Here is a 7,707-nt window from a genome sequence, read left to right as displayed (position 1 = left end):
GTGGCACCCTCCCACGAACCATGGCCACGTGCTGTCCGACCCGTCCCGACCCGGGAGAAGGAAGCGACGCTTTCCCTGCCTTGCCTGGGGACCGAATGAGCTGACAGAAAGATCCCGCAGATGCCAGAACTGGCCCTGAGGGGAACGGGAGCATGCTGCTGGAGACTTTCGGGTTAAAGTTGATGGTCCATGGGAGTTTAAACCTCCCTAAAGCGGCTGTGGTCCTGCCCCCTCCCTAACCCCAGCGCTGATGCCTGCCTGACCCTGCCTTGTCCCGGCTCAGGAAGCCAAATGAGGAGAAAACAATCCTTTTTTTATTTTATTTTATTGCTTTTCTGATGGTTTCCCTCTCAGTTCACAGCAGGATCAGATGAACTCTGGGGAGGGCTAGGAATGTGTGGCCAAAACCAGAAGAGACGGTGGGGTCACAGCAGCACCAGCTTGGGCTCTTTTAAGCTGTCACGAAACTGAAAATTGCCTTACCTTCCTTAGGCTGTGGTTTCTCTCACTTGGTTTAGTAAAAGATAAGGTAGGTACAGAGTATATCTGAGGCAGGAACAAGGCCTACAGTGTGACTAGCCCACGCAGCAGTGTGAAGGAGTCACAGCTAAATAGGTACTTTCCTTCCTTTATTTTCGATGTTTGTCTAGTAACTTTGAAACTAAGGCAGAAAAATCATGCCAAAATACCAAATGGATTTTACAAAACTGTACCTAATGGCAAAAATATTTCTTCCCTTGGCTTTAGATTGGCTTTATAAATGATTTTAAACCATATTTTATTTTCCTTGGAGTAGAAGGGAAGGACCAAATATTAAAATAATCTTTGCTTTTGCTGTTAACAGCAGTAACGAACAGACATACCAATTTCTCGTGGAAGTCATTTTCTTGGGTTTGTTGGAGCTTTGTGCACCTATTTATTTCTGCCGTTTGTCAACTACTAATACTGCAAGGGTTTTTAAATCCACTTAATTGATTATGTTCTTTTGTGAAAGTTAGACAAGTGCCTGTGTTAACTAACAAATCCTGTAATTGCCAGAAACTCCTCCCTTGTTCTGTATTTATGTTTTCGGAGGGATTAGAAGCATTTCATTTGAAGCTTACCACAGGACATGGTCTAGAATAACTGCATCAAAGGAAGAGATTATTTTAAAGACTCATGTAAGGTGACATGCCTGGTTTAGTAAAGCTGAACATAATGGACTTGATGCTGTCCTTATGCCAGATGTATGCTCGTAGAACTAGGATAGTGCCGGTAGTCAGGCTGGTTTAGCCAGGTGTCCAACACTTAGAGGCAAGATGATGTGTTGGTGCGAGCTCATGTATCTCAGGACAGCCACGTCGGTTTACACTTGCCGGAGATCCGGCCTTCCGAATCTGAGCTGGAGTCAGGTGAAAACCCAGCACAAGGGATGATCCTTACCTCAAAGGCCTCCCAGCCAGAGAACGACCTCGTTGGCTGCGGACAGGCTTGGAAGTCTGAATTTGGATTGGGCACCATCGTATTGAGGAGTCACTAATCGCAAGTATTAAAGCATCGAGAGGTGACAAGGAAAGCGTGTATGTCGGCTGTGGTCTTTGTGAAGGCCAACGCTATACTGCTGGATTTTTCTGTACCTAAATTACTAATCAAACTGGGTAATTGGTATTGTTTTACGAGGGGTTTATATGGGCTCATTACTAATCTGGGTTTGCAGCATGGGGATTGCATTATTATTTTTTGTACTGTATGGAAAACAAATAGCAAGCAGTCCTCGTTTTCGATTTTCCTCCTGCCAAGCAACTAAGTGCTACTTCTGGGTTGTGCCATGAAGACAAATCTAACCAGTTCTCTGCTCTTCAGGAGACTGGGGGTGATGGAGCATGAAGAAGCCAAGCAATACAACTAAGCAAAAACCACAAGGAGCACTGCTGCTGCTAGCCCCAGGCAGCTCCTAATGAAGCCACCTCTGCTGCTGAAGTCCCCAGTGTGCTTGGTTCCAGGAAAACTGACCGACAGCTCCAACTGGGGTCCAGAAGCGGCATACCCAAGTGCAATGACAGCGGAGGCCAAAGGGACCAGAGCGTTCCTTTCTCTGCACACACTTGCATGGACCGACAGCTCCAACTGGGGTCCAGAAGCAGCATACCCAAGTGCAATGACAGCAGAGGCCAAAGGGACCAGGGCGTTCCTTTCTCTGCACACACTTCCACAGCATCCGCGCTCTGTCTTTGGAGACGTCTATTTGTGTAAGATCGATGGAGAGAGCCCAAACTCTGTTGGAAGTACAGATCCTGCAGCGCTTGATGAGGGACATTACGTCGAACAAAGGCAGCTGCCCTTCCTCTCATCCTCTGCCGTCTTTAGAAGTAGCAGAGATGCATTTACATGGAGCAGTGCCTGAGCTAAGGAGCATAGATGGCTCTGGCCAACACAGAGCAAGTGCAAGTGTCTCTGAACCTGCGGAATAATTTTTGGCAACCCCAATAATCCATGGAGCTACCATGACTGGGAAGTAAAACATATAGAAAGAACGGAAGGCTGGGACGAGGATAAGTAAGTTTAAATTGCTGAGCATCTACTGGGTTGGGGAGGGAAGGAGGCACGGTAGCCGGGAGGGTACCTGTCCAAACCAGCCGCTTCTCCCCTCAGAAAGGAGGCTCTCTCTACCAAACACAGCTCATGACTTGCTGGAACAAATTCCTTGGTGTAACTGTGAAGTTACATACACATAAGGTCAGCTGAAGATTTGATCAAGCTTCTTAAATTTTACTCATGAGTTCTCCTGTGGCTTAGTTAGTGGAAAAAAATTAGGGAATTTGCAAAGCCAGGATGCTGCCTTGTGTCTCAGAGTGCCTGGAGTTTTCTCCCTTCTTATTTCTTACGTGGTGACTCTGTAACTGTTAAAAAAAATCTCTTTTCCCTTTAAATTAATTTGTTTTCATCAATTAGAAAGGAAAGGATTGCTTCACTGAATTTGAAGCACAGCAAGACTTGAATTCAAGTTAAGAGTATGTTTTTCTCTCACAAGAAGCCCCTAGAATATAAGGTTAATTTTTCTTTGATATGTCTTCCTTGTTCTTATGCCCTTTAACAAAACTCCTTTGTTTTATATGTTTGATAATTGTTCCATTACGCAGTAGGACACCATCCTACAAGACTGGAGAAAATGCTGCGAATGTCCCTCTTTGCGCACACAACTCAGGCAACCTGGAGTTGGTTTAAGGCGGTGTCTTCATCTCTCATTTAGTGATTCCTCCCCCTTCTTATTAATTTGCATTAATAAGAACTGGAGAGGAAATTGTAGAAGTGAACTTTCTGATTTGGGGGACAAAGCCCATGCCCTGGGGATGGGGATGGGGACGGGGACATCTCGGGGCCACCTGGTAACAGCAGGTCATGGCCTTTTACCAGATTTCTTCTGGCCTTCAAACTGCTGGGTCTGACAGATCAAAGACAAGTCCAAGCCTTCAGCTGCAGGTTCAAACACAGGGTTGCCTCTCAGTTTGTATTTTTTTTTTTATTTTATTTTTTTCTCCGCAATTGCAAACAGCTCACAAAACATGCTTGTTTTTTTTAAAAGCTTGCAGTCTGTTCTTCACTCCTGGCATGGGATTAGAGAGGAAAGAGGCCAAAAACTTGCTGACATAAGTGCGACAGCAGCAATCTTAATTTCAGTCATAGAATAAGGCAAATGTTCGTACTTAAATGTGTTTTCTTCGTAAAATTGGATCTCTAAATTCAATTACTTCTGTAAAAGAGATTTGAAATACAGCTTGGTTTTGTATAATATGCTGTTCACATTACTGTGAGCAGTTTGCCCCTGTTGACTTTTTACATGTGCACTAATTGCGGTGGCACCGAGTCAATTTTTACATCATTAGATCAGCGTAAGCCCTCAGAGACTAGTGATTTGTCCTGGTGTAATCGGCAGCTTGTGGCACATCATCCTTAGGAAGAACGGAATCTTGTTACAGAAAAAGATGGTGAAACACAGGGAGATGGGGAGGTGCAAGGTATAAAAAATGTGATTATAATTTGGTGAGGTTTAAGAATCGTAGGACGAGAAGTGGAGTGGATCTTGAAGTGGCACTTGAGCTACTACAAATAGAGACTGGAGGTGTGGGGTTTGAAGGTGAAGGACAGAAGTGGTACTTATGGTGCGGGGACAAAAAGAATAAACCCAAAACTACGTTTTCAGAGAGGCTGTTGAACAAGCGGAGGGGACTGGCGATGGGCATGTCTCTACTGCCGTGACTATAGTTTGTGCCAAAATTGTGTCCGGTAGAGGAGGAATACCTTTGGAAGTGTGGCTATCATAACACGAGGTTCAATACAGGTTGAAAAATCCATCTGGGACGGCAGACGGGTATTCAAGAGGCCAGAGATGCTATTCTGCGGGCACCTGAGGCAGCGCTACCAGCCCGTTTCCAGCTCGCTGGACTATTTCTGCAGCGGCCGTGCTTACAACCGCAGGGCCGACGCTCGCCTCGCCAAGAAAGAAACGCAAGCAAAAGCCTCCAGTTCCCAGCTAAGCGTTCACACCGCAGGCCTACATCTTCCTGGGACCTCTCCGCCTTCCTCATGACCCCCTGGGAAATCCACACAATAAAAATGCGCAGCGTAGATGTGGACTTAGACCTTTTAAATCATTTTCCCTCTCCGATATAGCAGGCGTTCTCAGCATACGGCTCGACAGCCCTGTCCTCTCTAAACCCACTGCTGTTGAGAGAAGGGTGTAAAGACTACAGGGTTAGAACTGGTGCATGGCTTTTGCTAAGCTCCCTCAAACCCAGGGGTGCTGGGCGTTTGTTGGATGTGAAAAGCGAGTTTGCCATCTTGTGGCTGGAAGGAGGAGGCAGTGATGGGCTGCTCTGGTTTGGTGACTCCTTCCTTTCATTTCCAGAGAAAGAAATTAAACATCTGATCACCAACAGGGTATTTAGGAACCGTTTTCCCTCACTACAAAAATAAGCAGAAAAAAAAATCCCCTAAAAGTCAAGGCAGGGTGACAGGTATTGGGCAAGTTACTGGGTTGGCTCATATTTTAAAGGGTGTTATGCTCTCGTTCTTTTTTTTTTTTTTTTTCTTTACAGCAGTTTTCTCTCCAGTTTCGGTTATATTTTGACACAGCAGAGAAGAATTGATGAGAAGTCAAACTGAAGAGTGGTACTTGGCTGCAGGGGAATGAAAGTGGAGGACATGAATGATTAAGACTTTTATTTAATCTCTCTTTTGTACTATTTCATCCCTAGTACACCCCTGCTTTTCAGAATCGTGAGGGTTTTTAAACAAATTTAAAATAGAAGACAAGGTTGTTTTATTTGCTAAAACTGGGAAGGATGTGGCAAGGCTAAGAACCATATCATGTGACAGAACAAAGTTGTGTGTGCAAATGTGATTAGTATCACCTCTTCTTTTAAAAAAAAAGTTAAGATACAAGCAACATAGTACCTTTTTTTTGGCGTTTTCTCGTGGTTGACTTTTACATTTCTCATCTTCTGGAGAATAGAAGTTGTTTCAGTCCATTTCATGTGCTTCTGAGACTCAGTCCTGAAAGGCGTTCAGCAATCTAGGCATGAGCCAGCAAAGCTCTTCCCACCTCATTATCTTCAAAATTGACAAGTTGACAATTAACTCCAAGCTATGAACTCCAGCGTGCCTTACTAGTGCTTGTACAGTCAGTTGTGCGATTAGTGCTTTACGGGGTCTGGGTCAAAGCTTTCAGCACCGTACAGGATGGAGCCTCTCCAGCCTGGGTGGTTTTCAGCTCTTTATAGGCTACAGCTGCTCAGTCAAGTGGCTTTTGCATCTTCCAGCAGTTACTCATTTAAAATGTGTTCTTAGCAAGAGATCAGAGAACGAGACCTGTATAGATCCTATATTGCTGGCCTAGGATATAGGATTTGATAGTCTAATTCTCTGCTTTGACTCAAGCATAAACTTTGAACTCCAGGACCGAAGGGTGGGGAGAAAGCTGGGCATGGAAAGGGGAGGAAGTCCTCTTCCGTTTAGACAGATCAAGGTACCGAGATGTCAACAGGAATGACATCCTGGTCAAAACAAGAGTGTGTGTCCCTTCAAGTTTGGTTTATGAACAAAGAGGAAAACCAAAAATCAAACCCATTTCTTCAGAAATCTCTCACTCACCTCTGCCTCCAAATGCTTTTGAGAAGCCCTTGTTTGAAGTGAAGAACAGCTGAGGTGGGCGTTGTGTCTATTACGTAAAATGGTTTTAAAGAAGCGTATGCTAAATTGATTTTACCCATCAAGTCATATTTTTGCTTACAGATGCAATGCTAATCAGCAAAGGAAACAAACAGCTACAGGATAGTTTGAAATGAGAAAAACAGAGCTAGAAAACTACCCATCTCCAGGTAAAGAGTCAGTACCACATGAATTAATCTTTCCTGTGAATATGTACGACACGATTTTCTTTCACCAGTGTAAATCTGCCACAACTTCGTTGTAATTTAATGCTATTGGGAGTCTTGAATCAAGTATTTTAATGTTGTCATTTGTGGATTTAAATGTGCTTCCACCCAGGGGTAAAAATCGTGTTGGAAATTATGGACAGAACCAGATGCTAAGGAAGAAAAATCAATGTCATCGCAAATACATGTGCAGCTCCCCGGCATATTAGTAATGGTCGCAGGTTATTTTTTGACCTATTCAGAAGTGTAAATGTTAACAACAGATGACCATTTCTTCAGTGAGAATTGACTAGGAGCCTGCTCTAAACTGTGCAGTGGATTAGGTTTTGGCTGGAGTTCATAGGTTTGATTTTTCCCTACTAACCAAAGGAAATTAGGATCAACTCAACTCAAATATGTACAAGTTTTACCCAAATAGAAGTGATACAAATGAAAGAAGAATTGAGTTCTACATATCTAAAGTCAGGAGGTGGGTGACACTTTTATTTGCATAAGGTTGGTTTCCTTTTAATTTTTTTTTCTTTTTTTTTTTTTTTTTCCAAAGGAGAAAAAAGAGCAGATGTAAAGTTGTTATGTAGAGATACTGTGCAATACAGTTGTTACACACTGATTTTAAATGCTTACTGCTTCATGGGAGGGCTGTTAACGGCTCTCCGAAGTTCATCGTTGTCTGCTGACAGCAGAATCCTAGTATTTCGGAAAGAGTTTACTTTGACCCAAACTAAGGCTTCCTAAGATTCCTAAAATATCCAGTCACCAGAGGCCCAAATAGAATTGCATTAGATTTGTTTGCTTCAAATGACTCAATGTCATAAGGGGAGGGGGGTGGCGGGGAGGAATTTAAAAAGAGAATATTGGGACCAGATTTTCTTATCAAGAGTCAGACCTAGAGGAGAACTTGAACCTCTCCACAGTATGAGGAAAATCTTCCTCTTTTCTTGCCGAAGCCAAGCAGTCGGCAGGCAAGTGGGATGTCTGTGTCACTGAGCACTATCTGTTTTGGTATATACGTACTGAGGTCTAGCACTGATGTAACTGGAGGACGGCGGTAGCCACCGCAGAGCTGCTGACTCCACCCAACGCCCCACTTGCTTTACCTGCAGGGAGCTGCAGCCAGTTGCATGATCTCCTGAAAAATGTCCATTTCTTTGACCGAGGAGACTGAAAACGGTAAAACCCTGCAGAGCAAATCACTGCAGCTTTCAACCCCAAGAGAGGAGCAGCTGTTTACTGAGAGCGCACGAACTCGTAGCTTGATTACACTGCTTTATGGGTGCTTTTTTTCCTTATAAGC

The sequence above is a fragment of the Cariama cristata genome, unplaced genomic scaffold (assembly GCF_000690535.1).
Source record: "Cariama cristata isolate BGI_N322 unplaced genomic scaffold, ASM69053v1 scaffold72, whole genome shotgun sequence".
In the NCBI taxonomy this organism is placed as follows: Eukaryota; Metazoa; Chordata; class Aves; order Cariamiformes; family Cariamidae; genus Cariama; species Cariama cristata.
This window is presented reverse-complemented; position numbering follows the sequence as displayed.